The sequence below is a fragment of the Panthera pardus genome, unplaced genomic scaffold (assembly GCF_024362965.1).
Source record: "Panthera pardus isolate Hobbes unplaced genomic scaffold, ASM2436296v1 HiC_scaffold_3, whole genome shotgun sequence".
In the NCBI taxonomy this organism is placed as follows: Eukaryota; Metazoa; Chordata; class Mammalia; order Carnivora; family Felidae; genus Panthera; species Panthera pardus.
Window position 1 is genome coordinate 6,573,918 of NW_026526876.1, and position 19,204 is coordinate 6,593,121.

Genomic DNA, 19,204 nt, shown 5'->3' on the forward strand with positions numbered 1-19,204 from the left:
CCCTCTTAATTATAATTAAATAAGGAATAAAATAAAATTACAAAATATATTATGCATTTATTAAAATTCTAATAATAAATAAAACTATAAATAAATAAATCTTACTTATCAGTGAAGCCATCCAGAGTGTTTCCTGCAACCAGGGTCCTCCACATATCAAACATACAGTCGCATTCTCTTCCTATTAAGCAAAGAGGCAAGGTCTTTGGCAACCTTGCAGAAATTAAGTCACCTCTACCCCCAGTGTCCCCACTGCCTTCTGAGCTCCCATTAACCCTGGCTCAGAAGTTGGGTTTATAAATAAAGGTGCTATTAAGCAGCACTGTCTGCCCACACCTGTAGGAGCAAGGGTCTCCCATGAAAGGGGGCAGTCAGGACATGCACTCTGCCCAGTGGCCCAGTCTGCTTGATTGGCCAGGTCCCTGGTCTGCTCCTGCAGCTCCATTGGTATCCCTAACTCTCCCTTCAAATGCAAAACACAGCTTCATCTTTTCTGGTCACAAGCTTAGTTACGTGATTAAAGGAGCACGTACAGCACCAAACACATGTGTTCAGATAATGTGACCAGATTCCAAAGCCACCCCGTCTTCCTCCCCGATCCTATCCCAGTGCCCCTGCAGGTGACACTCCCAGCTGATGTCTCCTGGACTTGTGGGTTTAGATTTTCTCAGAGATAAAAGAGTCCTTTGTTGCTTTCAGAATTGCATTTGAATTGCTTTCTGGATGAATATAAAACTTTACATAGAACTTTTCCTGATGCACAGATTAAAAAAAAAATTTGTTTAACATTTATTCATTTTTGAGAGACAGAGAGAGACAGAGCATGAGTGGGGGAGGGGCAGGGAGAGAGGGGGACACAGAATGTGAAGCAGGCTCCAGGCTCCCAGCTGTCAGCACAGAGCCCGAGGCGGGGCTCGATCCACAAACCGTGAGATCATGACCTGAACCTAAGTCAGACCCTCAACCCCCTGAGCCACCCAGGTGCCCCAAGATTTTAAAAACCACATGGGGGGGAAGGGGTGCCTGCGTGGCTAGTCAGTTAGTTAAGCGTCTGACTCTTGATTTCAGCTGGGGTCATGATCTCACAGTACATGAGATCAAGCCCCACATCAGGCTCTGCGCTCATAGTGCAGAGCCTGCTTGGGATTCTCTCTCTCTCTCTCTCTCTCTCTCTCTCTCTCTCTCTCTGCCCCTCCCCTGCTCACACACATGTGCATGTTCTCTCTCCCAAAATACATAAACTTTGAAAAAAATCACAGTGAGGGGTTAAACCTGCCTACCCATATATAAACACCTTATTTTAACATTTAAACATACTTAAAACTTAATTTTTCTAATGAAAAGAACCCGTTAATGGAAAGTGGGGTGGTGGTGTTGCTGCTGCCAGTGGTTAACTTTCTGCCTTTTCTTCACAAGATCCTCATATCTCTACTCTTCATCCATAAGTAAAGGAAAATGAATACGTGTTCATCAGGGGAATAGTGACATACCCAAAGAGGTTGACTTTAGAAAGTATTTAAGTACATGGTACTGTCCTAGAATCTCTGTCACCAAAATAGAACCTAGATATGGGCTGTAACTGTCACTCCTTGACTTCTGGTTTGTAATTTTAGCACTTATCTGGGTCCGGTATTCTCTTTGGCAAGGTCTTGTAACTGGGGTACAGTGCCACCAAGTGGTGGTCAATGCCATGCTCACGTTAAAAATCCACCTAATCTGTGCCTGGGATTCATGGGCCACCTATTCAACAAATACAGTATATGAGCCAACGTTGTCTACTTTTGAATAGCAAAAATATGAGTCTTTATCAAAATAGTTTAAGATTATCAACATTTTTTCAAGATACTATAAAGCAATTTCAGAAAGAAAGAAATATGTGTGGTAATGACCATCGTTTGGTAATAATCCACACAATTACTGAGCATCTGTTGGGTTTAAAAGAAAGGTCCCAAAGACAAACAAGACCATAGTCCCTGAACTTCAGTAATTAATTAGACATGTACACAAATAACTGACTCACTAGTCAACAAACATTGCCAAGCTCCTACTATATGAGGGCTATAAGATAAGTACTTACAAGATGCTGTGAGAACAGAGAAAGGTAAGATTGATTCGAGCCGTGAAATTCAAAGGATTCCCCAAGAAGACAGAAATTTGTGCATGGCTTTGAGAAACGAGTAATCTTTTGAAAACCAGAAGGGGCAGTGAAGGGTACCGTAGACAGAAGAATTAATACCAGTGAGACACAGAAGTAGAAAATATTTGCGGAGAAGGGGAACCTGGAAAGGGAAGCTGGAGCGGGCAGGTGGAGGGCACTGAACGCACGTTGAGAAGCACGAATCATCCACCATATGCAATTGGGAAGACTTTGAGGAAGAGGGATGAGATAAACCCTCGTGGCTGTACGTCAGCAAGAATCATCTGCTAACAGTTGGACAGAGAGACGGGTTCATGTCTGTCTGCATAGGGAACACGAAAGAGGAACACATTCTATTTCCACACTAGGACCCCAAACTTTCACAGGGTCTTAGTTTTCTGGGTGCTGTGAGATGCGTGGGGATCCGGGAAAGGAAAACTAGGAAGAGAGGAAGGCCCAGAGGGAAGGAAGGAAGGAGAGGAGTTTGAGGTCACCGGTTAACATCCATTAGCCATTGGTTCCACAGAGCCCGGCAATCGTTTGAGCTCAAAGCTGCCCCCGGTTGGACGCCTCAGAATCGATTTCTGCAAGATGCCGAACGCTGAACACACATATAGCATATTTTGAACTGCTTCTTTAAAGGGATTTGAAGACTGGCTTCAGGAACCAGCATTGCAAAAATAGCAATGGATATGGCATCGTAGGGCTGAAATCTTTTTTTTTTTTTTTTTAATCGCAGAAAAGCATCGTTCTCGTTGACAGTATCCGCAAATGCATTTGCTTCCCGGCAGACACCCGTCACAGACAAACAGGGTGTTCTCCCTCGATAGAGGCTGGAGGCCCGACACAGTGAGGCTTGAGTCTCTGTCGGGCAAAGGCACCAGACAGTACCTGGTACATCTGCTCCCTCGCCCCAGGATTCCCACGCACCCCAATGCCTGCAATCAGAGACTCCGTCACCAGCCAGAAAAGTCAACAGTGTTTCCTGGGAGTCCAGCACTGGGGCAGCCAGGGACAGGTTGTTTTAGGTAACAGAAAAGTCTTGAAACCAGAGGAAGCTCCTCCCATCTCCTGTGAGACCCACTGAAACCCAGCAGGGCCCATCCAGCTTGGGAAGCACCCCACCTTTGTCCTGCATCAACTTCCTGCAAGAGCTACACAGAATCCTTTGCTAAAGAAAACTGGGCTCCGTGAACTCGGCTGAAGGCACCCTGGTTGGGGAGGAAAGATGGGTGCCCGCCTCTCAGGGGGTTCATGAGCCGGTCCCTGGATGGACTTCCGGGGAGAGACGGCTGTTGGGAGTCAGATAAGCTGCCTGAGCTGTGTGAGCTCTCTGCCTCGGTTTCCCCATCTGTTAAACCGAGGGCACGAATGTGGTGGCTCACGGAGCTGTAAGGACTGAACAGGAAAGCTGCCACAGGAGATACTGGTGAGCCCCTCCACAGAGGGGCATGGGGTTCACTGGGGCTTCATTACATTTAAATGACGTCATCGTGCAGGTGGACAGGGGTGTGGTTGGCCACGCCTACAGCTTTGCTGCCCTCTGAGTTGTAGGCACTGAAGAAGCCACCAGGCTGGGGTGAGTGCTTGACACACATAATGGACCTTTCTAGAAACTATGTCTGCCCATGGCTTTGCATGCAAGGTGGAAGGTGGTGACGATGTATGGATGGGGTCGGTCATTTATAGTAAAATCCCAGATTCTGCTGCCCTTATCTACTTTTGCAGCTCAAGATCCCTGCAGAGTGCGGGTGCAAGGCTTTTGTCCATCACCCTCCCACCACCACCACCCTAGTAAGTACATCCGGGGGTCACCAAGTGATGTGCCCAAGTCCAGTCAGCTGATACCTGCTGGGTCGTCTTCTTCCCCTCCCAGCAGGGGATGGGGGACCCCATCTCCACCTGCTGTATCACACCCAGGCAAGCTTCCTCATCAGGACACTGGTCACACGGGGCAAACAAGTGGCCAGTGCTTTCCCCAGAGCCCACACGGCACAGGAACTGCCCCAAATCCCCTGCAGAAGACGGCAGACTGCCTCTAATGGCAGGTTAAATAGGACTCGACATCCTTTGACCCTCCTCCTGACCGGGGGTGGGTCTGCCTCCTCTCCCCTTGAATGTCAGCTAGACTGTGACTACTTGGCCCAAGAGAATACGTGAACGTGATGTCATTGCGGCCTGTAACGGGACTAGCGGTTTCTGTCACGCTCTCCTTGGGGCCCTGAGCCGCCATGTTGAAGCATGACCACCCGGCTGCAGAGACCATACGGAGAAAGAGGCAGGCTTGGCTGACCCAAACCATCCAGCCGTCCCCTGCCAACACGCCAGGGATGTGAATGACGCCATCTTGGACCAGAGCGTCAGATCAACATCCTCAGGCGGTCCAGGAGACCCACATAAACCCTGAGAACGAACTGAATGGTGATCGTATGAAGCCACTACGTTTGGAGTAGACTGTCGGGTGGCCACCGATGATCAAACCACCTTCTCTCTCCCTGCTCCTTCGCTCTGTGCCACACCGACAGCAAAGCAATGTTGTGTCCTGACCTAAGACTGTACTTTAGGTAGCCAAGGTGTATTTCACAACCAACCCTCATCAGAAACTCACACTTCGCCCCCCCCATCACCCCCATCCGTGGGGAGAGTGGGCTAGGAAACCCCGTTCTCAGAATTACCCCATTCCTCCAATACCAAGGGTCCAGGCAACTAAGAGTGTGCCTGACCCCTGGATTCCTTCGGGATCAGTTTTCTTTCTCACCAGAGGCTCCTCAGACTCTCACACAAAGGCTCGGACGGGTGTGGCCTGCAAGACAGCAGATCACAGGGCTCGGGGTTAAGCTGAAACCCTCTTCTGTCCACTGGCGAATCGGGAGACGTCCTCACGATGCCCAAGGCTTTCTCTGGATCCAGGGAGGCACCGTTTCCCCGCCGCGTCTCTTGTAAGAAAAACGAGGCGCCTCTTAGACCTCTTTTCCCCGCAAGACGGGCCTGGATTTCAAGGACTTTAAAGGGTGCTGTGAGCACAATCCAGGCCGAGGATTTTCAATAGGTTTTGGCACATCAGCGGAACACGTTGGAATATTGTCAACACAGATTCTGGAGCCGCTCAGGGCTGTGCACGGGGGCGGCCACAGGTCAGATAAGATCTGTCTGGCATGCATTCTGCCTGCGGAGAAGCATGGAGTCCTCTTAATTCAATTCCTGTCCATTTCAAGATACATAGGGGATCTGGGAAAACCAGGTCTGGGGCAGTCGCTTAGAGTTAGCGGTGTGGAAAGTGACAACTGTTTCTCAACATCCAGTCCGTGTGGGGATTCGGGGTCCAAACACTTACCGGATTAGAACCCGCTGGCATTCCTTATGTGGGCCTTGGAAAGACGTTATGCTTTGGTGTCACATCAGTGTGTGTGTTCACGGGGAGGGGGCCCCAAGACACAGTGACACGCCCCAGTCTGTAGGATAATGGCGACCCAGAAGCAGACAGACTCAGTAGCCCGTTCCAGGGCCCCACGAATCGCCCGGTGGGTGATGTCTTTTTACATGACTTCCAGTCACCCGTTTAACAGTATGGCAAGGTAGCCACTGCTTCCCTCCCTTGCAGGTGAGAAAACAGGAGCCCCTAGAGATGGTGATCGAAGTGATACGTGGCAGGGACGGAATGCAAATGTGGCTTTTCTGAAGCCAGATCGGTGCTCCTGATGTTGTCTACCTGTAGCGAACCTCTCTCGCTCTGGCCCACCCAGACGTCATGCCTTTTTCTTTTTTCTTTTTTTTTTTAAGTTTATTTATTTATTTGGGGGGCGGGGCAGCGAGAGAGAGAGGAAGACAGAGAAGATCCCAAGCAGGCTCCACGCTGTAGGTGCAGAGTCCGACCCCGGGCTCAAACTCACAAACTGTGAGATCACAACCTGAGCAGAAATCAAGAGCCGGACGCCCAACCGACTGAGCCGCCCAGGTGCCCCTAGGCCTTCTTCTCTTAGTGCAGAACTGAACCTCGTTTTCCTCTGGGGAGTCATTCCTTCCCCCTTGTGATGCAGTCTTGGTACGAATGTCAATCAAAATCTCCCCCTCCCCCCCAACCCTAACCTCCGGGCAAGGATTCCCGGATATTGAAGACGCTGGAACAAGTCTACACCAGCGGTGGCCCCCTGCACTTTCACAAGCCTGGCAGGACCCTCTCCTCCCCGAGCTACTCCACATCCAATCAACAGGTTATCTTTGTCTGTTTAAATCGGCTGCTGGGGTGACCCAAGAATTCAGACACAGAGCCCCAGCCCCTTTCAGTTGGAGCTGGCTCAGTGGGTTAAGCGTCCGACTTCGGCTTAGGTCACGATCTCACCATCCACGTCCACCGTCCATGGATCTCACCATCCAGCTCTGATGGCTCAGAGCCTGGAGCCTGCTTTGGATTCTGTGTCTCCCTCTCTCTCTGTCCCTCCCAACTAGCACTGTCTCTCTTGCTGTCTCTCTCAAAAATGAATAAACATTAAAAAAAAATTTTTTAAGTCCCTTTCAGCATATGCTACTTTACTTTCTAATTCCTTCAGTTCCAATGTGAACATTAGGTAACACGAAATACTACGTGTCTTTCACTGATGATTATGTAACAGGATGTCAGATGGGATATTTCCTGTTGTCTCAGAATTAACAGCCCGGACCCAAAACTGGAGTCAAAGAGGTAAGAAATATCATACATTCTAAAAAGAACCAAAAACAAGCAGAAACCTCCCTCAGAGCTTGTTGTGGGGCAAACTGGCTGCATCGAACTTTTATTTTCTTTCTTTTATTTATTTATTTATTTTTTGGTGTTTATTTATCTTTGAGAGAGTGAGAGAGAGAGAGAGAGAAAGCAGGGGAGGGGCAGAGAGAAAGGGAGACAAAATCCAGAGCAGGCTCTAGGCTCTGAGCTGTCAGCACAGAGCCCGACGTGGGGCTCGAACTCACAAACCGTGAGATCGTGACCTGAGCCGAAGTCAGACACTTAACTGACTGAGCCACCCAGATGCCCTTACCATGGCTTTTCGTTTCTGTATTCTGATGCTCTGTCGTCTTGACTTGACGATTTGCTGGCCATGGAGGGACTCAGTTCCCAGCAAACCGTGCTCCTGAGATGACCATTCAAATGCAAACCAACCAGTCCAGAGGCCAGGCTTCCAACTGCTTTTCCTTTTAGACTCTCACACTCAGGGCCACTATTCACCTTGCCTTGATCACCCCAGGGCCAGGCACCAGACAACCAGTATGGCCTCTGTGCCCCAGAGGCAGCTGAAACTATTCAAACGGCTAATCCTGAGCCTGCCCACCCCGCCTCACCTATTCCTTCCTGCAGAAGCCACAACAAAGGCTAGTGGCCGCAGCTCCCCCGCCCCCCCCCGGGCCCCCACCTCCGGTGCTGACTCCAGCCTGGCTCCCCATGTGGCCCCGTATGCCATGTCTCCTGTTTCCAGGGAATCTGTGAGTATAACAATTGTCTTACTTCGTGACAGTCATTTCAGGGTCTACATGCCTCACCACGCCTGATGAAAACAAATCTTGGGTACCCTTAAAACACCAGCCTTGCTCCCCAGAGACTCCCCACCCCCAGCCCCCTTTAAAAAGAAAAGGAAAGATTATAGGTATAAGTATATAAGATATAAGTATATAAGTATATATATATATATATGTATATATATATATATAAGATATAAGTATATAAGATATAGGTATTCTCAGCCTCATGAGAAACAAGGAAGGGGAGACGACCCAGGACCATGTCCTATAGTAATGACAGGGACCCACAGGACGCTGATCGGCCATTCCATTCTCCAACTGGGGATCCCCATTCTTTTTTTTTTTAATTTTTCAATGTTTATTTTTGAGAGAGAGAGAGAGAGAGAGACAGAGCGTGAGCAGGTGAGGGGCAGAGACAGAGGGAGACACAGAATCCGAAGCAGGTTCCAGGCTCTGAGCTGTCAGCACAGAACTCGATGCAGGGCTCGAACCCATGAACCGCGAGATCATGACCTGAGCCGACGTCGCTTAAGTGACCGGGCCACCCAGGTGCCCCTGAGGATCCCCATCCTTAACAGACTTGCCAAGCGGCGCATGTATCCGTCTGGATAGGAGAAAACTGACCTGGGGGCAAACGGAGGAGAGAGATCACCGAGCAGGACTTAGCCCACCACTGGGCATGGCCAAGATGCATGTTTCCCATGGGTCCAGAGGACACTGAAATGCAGCTGGGTTTGGGCCATCTTTCTGGTACCCCACCAAGAAGGCTGCCTGCCAGGCGAGCCAACTTTAATAATGGAGCTGACGAAAAATGGACATCAGTCCAGAGCCAGAACGCCTGTGTCAGGGAAACGGCAGTAGGGGAGGCCCCACAGGACGTTCCAAAGACTTCAAGCAACACCCCCAAGACAGCCAGCGTCTGGACATCTGCTGCACCACACAGAACTCATAACTGGCTGGCTAGCATCAACCAGAGAAACAGCAGCAGTCGCTTAGAGAGCACTGTAGATGGGCCCAGCTGAGGGAAATGGGGGTACTGGGCAGAGGGGGCTGGGAGGGGTTTCACGACCAGGGGTGGCAGGAAAGGAGCTTCTGGGAGTTTTCTAGTGCTGCTGCTTCTTTCTTTGTTTGTTTTTAACATATTTATTACCCAATCCTTTTTTAAAAAATGTTTATTTATTTTTGAGAGAGACAGAGCATGAGCGGGAGAGGGGCAGAGAGAGGGAGACACAGAATCCAAAGCAGGCTCCAGGCTCTGAGCTGTCAGCACAGAGACCGACATAGGGCTTGAACCCACAAACCCCGAGATCATGACCTGAGCCGAAGTCAGATGCTTAGCTGACTGAGCCACCCAGGCGCCCCTCTATTCCTTGATCTGATTTACAGAGTGTGTTAGTGAAAACTCAGCGAACACATGACTTGTATGCATTTTTATGTGTATTTTTTCCATTTAAATATCTATTTTTTGAAGTTTATTTCTTTATTTTGAAAGAGAGAGAGAGAGAGCACACAAGCAGGGGAGAGGCAGAGGGAGTGAGAGAATACCAAGCAGGCTCCGTGCTGTCAGTATAGAGCCTGACGCAGGGCTCGAACTCATGAACCATGAAATCGTGACCTGAGCCGAGATCAAGAGTCAGATGCTTAACCAACTGAGCCACCCAGGCTTTAAAACAAAACAAAACGGGTGCCTGGGTGGCTCAGTCGGTTGAGCGTCTGACTTCGGCTCAGGTCATGATCTCTTGGTTTGTGAGTTAGAGCCCCACGTCAGGCTCTGTGCTGACAGCTCAGAGCCTGGAGCCTGCTTTGGATTCTGTGTCTCCTTCTCTCTCTTCCCATATCCCGCTTGTGCTCTGTCTCTTTCTGTCTCTCAAAAATAAGTAAATAAATGTAAAAAAAAAAAAAAACAACAACAAACAAACAAAAACCCACAAAACATGGGACACCCAGAATATCCACTCTGCCCAAGCACGAGCCCTCCAACGACTCACTTCCTCACCCATGTCCTGTTGACTCTCCAGGCCCCTGGTCTCTCTCCTTCAACCTTAGTATCTCCAACAGTGCCCTCAGAGGCAAAATAAAGGCATCGTTTCCTCCAATCCTTCTGGGTGGTTCCTTCTCCAGCTCTGGGGTTGTTGCTTCACATACCTGAGCTGCTGAGCCCCCCACCTGAGACTCAGAGACACCCACTGCTGGACAGTCACAAGCTCACCTCCTTTATTTCTCCCCTCATGATCCCTGTCCTCTGCTACCTGATTTCCCATATGTGAAAACCATTGCTTTCTATATTTTGCTTTGAATTTCCGTTGTTGCTGTGGGAGGGTAAACCTGGCACTCATTACTCCATCATGGTCAAAGCCAAAGTCCCTGGATTTATGGCTAACCAAGCCATATCTAAGTCACCAGCACTTTTCAGTGAATCAACTTTATCAAATTCTTTGTCAAAGCTTCTCAGTATGGTTTTCATAACATCAACCACCTTTCTTGTTCATGTTTCATTATTTCGCGTGATAAGTACCGGTGACATAACCAAGTGGGAGAATAAATGATTGACTTTCTGATAGGAGCAGAAGTGTGCGGGTGGTAACTTAGCTCACCAGCCTTCTGGTGCTGTCACTGTGCTGCTGCTGTCACTGTGGCTTCCAGAGAGGGTGAGGAGTATTTGTGGATCCCAGGAATCTCCTGTAGTTAAATAATTTTTGTGCGTGTTCTGTTTGAGTCACCTGGGGGAACACCCACGAGATGTCGAGTTTTATATTCAGGAGAGATGTCTGGGCTGGAGACATTGATTTGGGTCCTCATGAGCATACAGGAGATAGTCGAAGCTGAATGTGGGAGCAACAGAGACAATGGAGAGGGTGGGGAGTGAGGAAAAAGGAGGATAAAGGTAAAGTCCATAGAGCATTGACGTATAAGAGACAGACCAAAAAAGAGCCGCTAGAAGCAGAAGAATCATTACAAATGGCCCCCAAGTCTGAGTTACAGCAACTAAGAGGGTGGGCAAGCCATGAGGCAGTCAATGACAGGTCAGTGTTAATCAGCTTCTCTGATAAAATGAGCAAGCCTTGGAAACATGTTGGCTTCACAACTTCCAGTGAACACAAAGGGCCTATAATGAAGGCAGGCAGCTTCCAACCTCTGAACGAATGTGTTGAGTGTTTGAGCAAACACCCGCTCTATGTTGGGCAAAGACCATCTTCACTTTTCATTTTGGACAGGCATAAAGTGCTCAGGATAAGAATGAACAGAGAAAAATCACTACCTATAATGAAAATATCTAGCAATTCAAAAGAAGAGAATGGATAAGAGCATGTGTTATTTCAGGAAATAAGAGGAAATTTCAGGGAAGCCTCTAATGTGTCATCTCAGTGAGATTCAAGAGCACACTGCACGTACAAAACTAGAGGAATGGGACACCTGGGTGGCTCAGCTGGTTAAGCATCCGACTTCGGCTCAGGTCATGATCTCACGGTTCATGAGTTCGAGCCCCACGTCAGTCTCTGTGCTGACAGCTCGGAACCTGGAGCCTACTTCTGATTCTGTCTCCCTATCTCTCTGCCCCTCCCACACTCACGCTCTGTCTCTCTCTCCCTGTCAAAAATAAATAAACATTTAAAAAAAATTTTAAACTAGAGGAGAAACAGAAAAAAAAATCTCAACTCAGGAAAAATGCCTAATGATAAAAGATATAAACATCAAATTTTAAAACACAATGCAGATTATAAGCAACATGGTACATGCTAAAGAAAACTAATCAGGGAATTAAAACCAGCTTAAGAAATCCTTCCAGGATTTAAAGGAAAGGACAAAGAGAAGCTCTAGTACAAAGGAAAAAAAGGATAAATACTTGAAAAGAACAGAAATTACCATAATTCGAAGATTCCATAATTGTCTTCCCAGAAAATCTAAAAGCAACAGCTAAAGAATGATTCAGCTAATAAGATGATTCAGTAAGTTAGCTATTAACAACGTGGTTTAAAAAACAAAAAATTGGAAAAGATGGAAAGGTAAAACCTAGTAAGTTAAATTGACAGTAAACATAAAAAATGTAACACCATTGCTTATTAAGTAAGCGCTTACTAAAACTATATAGTGTTTATTACTCAGCAAATTAGCAAAAAATTAAATAATTCACCAGTTATTGCCAACGACAGAGGGAAATCAGCCTACTCACAGATCGGCGGTGGGAAGATATAGCTACACAGACTGCAGGCAATTAGGCAACATTTTGTGTGTTTTAGAATTTCGCATACCTTTTGATCCAGCAACCCCACTTCCAGGAATTTATCGTAAGGAAATAATCATGACAGTGGTACAAATATATAGCCACAATGACTGCCATGATGGCATCATGTCACTGGTAATAATGGTGAGTTCCTGGAAACAACCTAAATTTCTGACAATAGGGCATCGATTCGACAGGTTATGGTTTATCTATATAATGGAATAATGTTTACCCATTAAGCTACTATGGCAGAAAAAAATAAGAATCGAAGAAGTGTATAATAAGGTATGTAAAAATGACTTCTAAAAATGACTTCTTAAATGATTCCATCACCTACCTATCCTCCTGGAATTGTATACACCGAAATGTTAAAGTCAAGGTGGTGACACGGTGACTTCATTTTTTAACTTCCCTCTTGTGTTTCCTAAACATTCCAAAGTTAATATTAAGTAACCTTTGCTTTCATTTTTTTTTTAAAGCTACTTTAATGCTTTTCCCTGAAGTCTGTCTCATAGTTGCATTTTTCCATTGGGATGGCAGGTGTGACAGAATTTTGAACACGGGCTAAGGATCTCACTCACCTCTAATTTGAAAGATTTTATACATGTTTGAGTTTTACGTATGAAGTCATAACGAGATCCAAAGAGACTCAAAGACGAGAGCATGAAAATATACATCGCTGTGCAGATTTGAACTCACAGACTGAGGAGCACAAAAATATACGACCGTAGACAAGAGGTTATTAGGGTAGGGGAGAAAAGACTTCAAACCTTGCTGAAATGTTTCTTCTGTTTAAATATTGGTTCAGTAAGCAAGCTGCTACGTAAGTTCCCTGAGCAGGGGAAGTTTGCTATATGTTTATTAGCAGCTGAAAATATCCACAGAGCTTGGCCGAATATAGGCCTGGGAAAGACACTCCGTTCTCTGCATTTTCCCTGTGTTCTCTATTCACCCTGGCCCGCCCTCACCCTATTTCTTCTGGAATCCACACAAGCTAGATTATCTTATCTTGCACACATAGCTGCTGGGTATAGGAGGAGGTTGGCATTTAGAGCCCATGTGTTTGGTCCAGCTAGTCTGAATTACACTGGCTGTCGAGAGAGGCGTGTGCTTAACTGAGCCTTTCACGTTCCTCATTAGAGGTGACACGTATTTTGCTAGAGCACCTGGATTTTCTTTATGCAGTGCAGCCTCTGCACGTGTCTTGAATATCTGGGGCGCAGCAGCACCCCCCGTCAGTTGATCTGTCTCAGCAAGGGCTGCAGGATGTGAGGCATCATTACAAAGCATAGAGCACGTTCTCAGAGTGCTACGTCTTTTTTACCTCGGCTTGTTTACTCTGGGTCTGCGTAGGTACTAACCAGATGCTTCCACTTGAAGAGTTTATTTACCTTGTGAGCAGAACTTTAAGATGACCCCAGACGGGCCATCTGAAATCATTCAAGCACATGGTGCTGGAGGGAGAGCCCATATCTAGCTTGGGCTTCATGTTGGGAGCCCGGAATTTGGGGTCTGAAATCTGTTACGCTACAGTGTGATTGCACAGACAGAAGGCATGTGGTAAAAAACAAATCAAGACGCCCCTGGGTCTTAGAGGTCGAGAAGAGGGCAAATAGTCTTCCCCTCATTAACTTTTTATCCCATCTGGACAGCATCATCTCGATTGGTTTTCGTGTTTCCCATAAGCCTTCTTACGAAGAGTGAATTCAAACGGCCGGTGAACATACCCGTTTGAGTCACAGGCAGGTCTGTATGTGTTGTGCACAAAGTAGAGGAAAGGGACCTTTCCGAGCCAGGAGTCGGCCTGGTCCAGTCCATCAGTGGCCAAAATAGAGTCGAACAGACTCTCCAACACTTGGCTTCTGCAAAAGGGCCCTAATCAGGCCTGCTCCTCATGAGTGCAGACAGACACAGCAGTCAGGCCCCTGGATCCAAGAACGGCTCTTTTCCACCAACGTCAAACACGTTTCACAGCTGACCTGCCAAGAATGTGGATCCTGCTTCAAGATACACAGTCGGACACAGCACACAGCAGCCAAAAGAGAGAATCGCCATTGAGCCTACATCCTGGTATATCCCCTACAGATGGACAGCGTGTATATGGACTGGCAAGCATCCCAGCCCTTGGCCTCGAACGAAAAGTTCAGGATTACTTCAGAAGTAGATGGGAAAGATAAAGCAACTCTTCCAAATATGCCTTTGTTTTTCCGTGGGGATTTGTGAAGTGCAGTAGAGGAAGATTCTCAGGTCAATCCCTTTATGAGCGGTGTGGCCAAGACAGGTCCCGTGGCAGCCATATATATCTACCATAAAGAGCGCAGAGACACCCAGGCTAGGGGAAATCTCCCTGCAGTTAGCATGATTAAACTTTTCTTTGACCATCTGTATGGCCTCTAGTTCTGCTTTGTCAAAAGGAAGGGCAGTGTGGCATACGGAAAGAGCACTACGCCAAGAATAAACAAGTTTAGATTTTCTGCGCGCTTGGAAAGTCTGTTTTGTCTTGCTTAAACTCAGGTTTCGTATCCTTAAAACAAGGGGAGAGGGACATGGTCCTGAACCAGAGGTCCCCCACGGATGTGACGTCCAATAGTCTTTCCTGCCCCCCAAAGATCCAAGAATACACACTCCCAACAGATTGCAAGGTGCAGTGCCAAATGGCATGAATCCTCGAGCTGGCGGGTAATCCACTGGGGGTGGCATCACCAGACCCTGTGTGACGATGGTTAGCAGAAAATCATTTAGGAGCTAGGCAGTGGGAAGCACATTCTTCCTGGGTACTGTGTTGCCTCTCCACTCTCAAACTAGAGCACCTGTCAAAAAGAGCCTCTGAGGGAAGTGAGGATAAACTCAGTCTTAAGTGTTAGCAGCTTACCATCATCTAGACCTGCTCGAGCCAAGGATCTGCCCCTGGGCTCCGGTGTTCTTTGCTGCAGGAAAGCCTCTAGCTCACTGTTTCCAGGGATATTCCCACTGATTTGCATCTCTGGGCTTTCCTGCATTAAGCTTCACCAATCTGGGGTGCCCTACCCACGTCCTCCACCGATGAAACAGAAATAAGCATGCTACTCATGCAAAGAAAATCCGGGGCGTTTTGGTGGCTCAGTCGGTTAAACATCTGACTCTTCATTTCAGCTCAAGTCATGATCTCACAGTTCGTGGGTTCAAGCCCCACATTGGGCTCTATGCTGACAGTGCAGAGCCTGCTTGGGATTCTCTCTCTCTCTCTCTCTCTCTCTCTCTCTCTCTCTCTCTCTCTCCCTCTCTCCTTCTGCTCCTCCCCTGCTCATGTTCTCTCTCTCTCAAAAGTAAATACTAAAAAAAGAAAAAAGAAAATGCACATCCGTGTCAGAAATCAGGGGGAGAAAAGGTACCAAACATACAAGAATAGAAAATGTTAGGCAAAAAGCTAACAGATTTCAAAACCACGATGAAATGGATCCTTTAACTTTTTTGCATTACCCCCAAATGCTAACAATAGAAGATGTAGAAGACCATTATAAACAACTAACCAGAAACGTTTTTGGAAAAGGTTCTTAAAAATTTATCTCCAGGGGCCCTGGCTGGCTCAGTTGGTGGAACACACAGCTCTTGATCTCAGGGTCGTGAGTTCAAGCCCACGTTGGCTGTAGAGATTACTTAAATAAATAACATTTTAAAAAAATTATCTCCAAAAAGACTTTAGGCCCAGATGGGGTTCTTTGAGTGGATTCTTTAGAACTTTCCGGGGGAGGGGGAGAAAAAAGAATTGTCTAAACCGTTCTAGAGAAAGGAAGTAGGAATTACAAATCACTTAGTGATTTAATTCCAGAGACTAGAGAAGAGAAAGGGAAAACAGGAAGGTCCCAACTGACAAGGGTTTACACTCCCAGGGGCGTCTTGTACCCTGACGGGAGGAAATTGCAGGATACTCAGCTGGTACTCTTCAAAACTCTCAAGGTCATTAAAAACAAGAAATGACTGAGAAATTTATCACAGGGGCACCTGGGTGGCTCGATCGGTTGCATGTCTGACTTCGACTCAGGTCATGATCTCACAGTTAGTAAGTTCGAGCCCTACATCAGGCTCTGGGCTGACAGCTCAGAGCCCACTTTGAATCCTCTGCCCACCCCCCTCGCCCCTCTCTCACTTGCACTCTCTCAAAAGTAAATAAACATTTTTAAAAATTTATCACAGAATTATCACAGACCACAGTTTTCATGGGAGACATGAAAACTCACTGCGGTATGCTACCATGGATTAGAAAGAGATCCTGAAAGAGAAAGTTAGAACATTAATGGAAAAGATTGGAAATCCAAATAACGGCTGAAATGTAGTTAACGGTAAGGTTTCTTAATTTTGACAAATTCACCATGGTAATAAAAGAAACTGGGTGAGACGCATACGGGAACTCTCTGTGTTTTTACAACTGCTCTGTGAATCCATAATTGTTCAAAATTATGGGGCGCCTGGGTGGCTCAGTCAGCTAAGCATTGGGACTCTTGATCTCAGCTCAGGTCTTGATCTCAGGGTCGTGAATTCAAGCCCTGTGTTGGTGTTGGTGTTGGGTGTGGAGCCTCCTTAAAAAATAATAAGAAAAGAAAACAGAAAAAAGAAAAGAAAAGAGTTCCCAAATTAAAAGTGTAAAGAAAAGGTTAAAGGGGGAAATGGTGATGCTTATATCCAGGGACACAGGGGAAATTCAGGGCAAGAATTTTTTTTTTTTTTTTAACAGGCTGTGGTTCAGGTGTTCTTGAGATCTGCTCACGGAGGTAAGTGGCTCTAAACACCTAGTGAGAGTGACAAGGATAAAAAAACACCATTGGGGCTTCCCCTATTAAAGAACAAAAACTTAGGAACTTCAGACCAAACTCCGTCCCAGTTTAGGAACCTAACACCTATCTGCTTTGAATAAGTGGTTTCTTTTTTCCTTTTCTTCCGCCGTCTTTAACACGATACACACTTTCTCCTCTCCCGCTAGCCACGCGATCCCACTCATCACAGCCAACTCATTTTTCACCAAATCTTCAACCGCTCAGAAGACAGTCGCTCGATTTCTGCCTGAAACCCGCATCCTGATTCAGCCCGTGCATTCAACTGTCAGGAAATACTGTGAAAGAACTTTGATTTTGCGAGCGCCCTTTCAAACACTGAGTGACCCGTTCCGGGTTCTCTGATTCCACAAGAATCTGCACCGTTCATGGTCACTGAGCTGTCTTACCATTCTGTAAGTACAGCAAATGATCCTTGACCGTAGTCACACAAATGACGTTTGGCCGCTAAAAACGCACTTGAGTATTGCCCTACGGAGAGCAGCCAGCACTCCAGCCTCTATTAGGAAATCTGAGCAGATCTGGTGCTCCTACTGGCTTGTCACTTACCACAGGCTCATGGCGTGATGAACAAGGACCTTGAACCGAAGCGTGAAACGTCACGCCCCTCATGGCAAGCGCGTGGTTTGATATTTAGCCCCACGGGAATTACAGAGGGCTCACCTGGCCTAACCTTGTTTCTTCTGCAAGCTCTTCTCTGCTGCTTTGCACGTATCTACCTGAAAGAGATAATTCCGGATCAAACATGTGATCCCTGTGCATTGTCTCAGCACAGTATATCGCAATACTTCTGCATCACCAGGTGATGGAAAGCATCGCCCCTTCCCTTTCATGGCTACAGTCCATTTCCTTAGCTCTCATAATGCAGTGCCCTGCTGACTAGAAGGGCCAAAGACTATTAGAATGGCGACGTAGATATTTCTGATAGTGCTTTTTTTTTTAAAAAAAATTTTTTTTCAACGTTTTTTATTTATTTTTGGGACAGAGAGAGACAGAGCATGAACGGGGGAGGGGCAGAGAGAGAGGGAGACACAGAATCGGAAACAGGCTCCAGGCTCCGAGCCATCAGCCCAGAGCCTGACGCGGGGCTCGAACCCATGGACCGCGAGATCGTGACCTGGCTGAAGTCGGACGCTTAACCAACTGCGCCACCCAGGCGCCCCTCTGATAGTGCTTTTTGAGACACAGCACATTCACATGCACAAAGCTCTAGGGTCCATCAGATCTTTTTTTTAAATTTTTTTTAATGTTTATTTTTGAGAGAGACACACACAGCAGGAGCAGGGAACGGGCAGAGAGAGAGGGAGACACAAATCTGAAGCAGGCTCCAGGCTCCAAGCTGTCAGCACAGAGCCCGACGCAGGGCTTGAACTCACGAACCGTGAGACCATGACCTGAGCCAAAGTCAGACGCTTGATCGACTGAGCCAACCAGGCACCCCTAAGGGGTCCATTGGATCTTAACATGACTTTTTCCTATTTTAGAACACCCTCAGAAGTTCCGTGTGATGTCCCTTTTGGATTTGGGTCTTCTTCCCCTCCCCCACCCCCCACACACCTCCCGCAACTGTTTGTTTAAGGAAATATGTACAGTTCTTTCCAGGCTCCGTCAGCTGCCCAAACGGCAATCACTCACACTGGGATGTGGCCACCCCAGCAGGCTCCCAGGTCACTTCTCATCATTGGGGCTCACACTGCCCTTGAATTATAAGTTGCAGTCCAGCACTGCACCGGTAATAACAGGATGCAGAGCACAGACATTTTTCCATTTGGTGCTTCACCAACTCTCTGGGCAACATTCAGACTCTGAAGTAGCTGCCGTTCACCCTCGGGACTTGGCCGTGATCTCTGGCCCTTTCACTTAAAAAATCAGAGGCAGCATGGTGGGGCAGATTGGGCGGCATGGATTCAAATGCTGCCTCGTCATTTAATAGCCAAGGACACTCACCTAACCCGTGACCTCGCACCTCCCTGAGCCTCAGTCCCCTCATCCGTAGAATGGGGCTAGGCGTAGGACCAACCTCACACAGTTCTCGGGTATTTGAATGAGTTGATGTATGGAAAGCTCTAAACGAGGGCTGGACACACAGCTAACTCTTTAATGAAAGATTAAACATTCCCATAGGGAACTGCCATATGGTACAATACCTCCAACTTTCCCATTTGAGTTGATTTTCTCTTAGTAGACAGGCCAACGCAGCAAGGGGAAGTCTCCCCACAGACTGTCTCTAAGATGCAGGAAATGCTTCCCGGTTGAGTGAAAAAATAAATTGTGTAGCTACGACACCTCCTGACTGAAGCTTACGCTTTTCAACCAGCTGTCTTCAGCCAACACTTATTGGTGGATTCTGTCAGCAGAGCTTATGTCGAGGACGTCCAGACAGAGCCCCAAAGTGACTCACCTAGGCGCCCAGCGTCCACATCTACCTTGAAGTAGCCAATTATGCCTCTGACACTTTGGGGGAAGATTCTTCTTGTGTTTAATAACTGCAAACCTTTGTTTCCCTTGGTTTTTTAATCAGTACTACACATTTCCCACTTGCCTTCC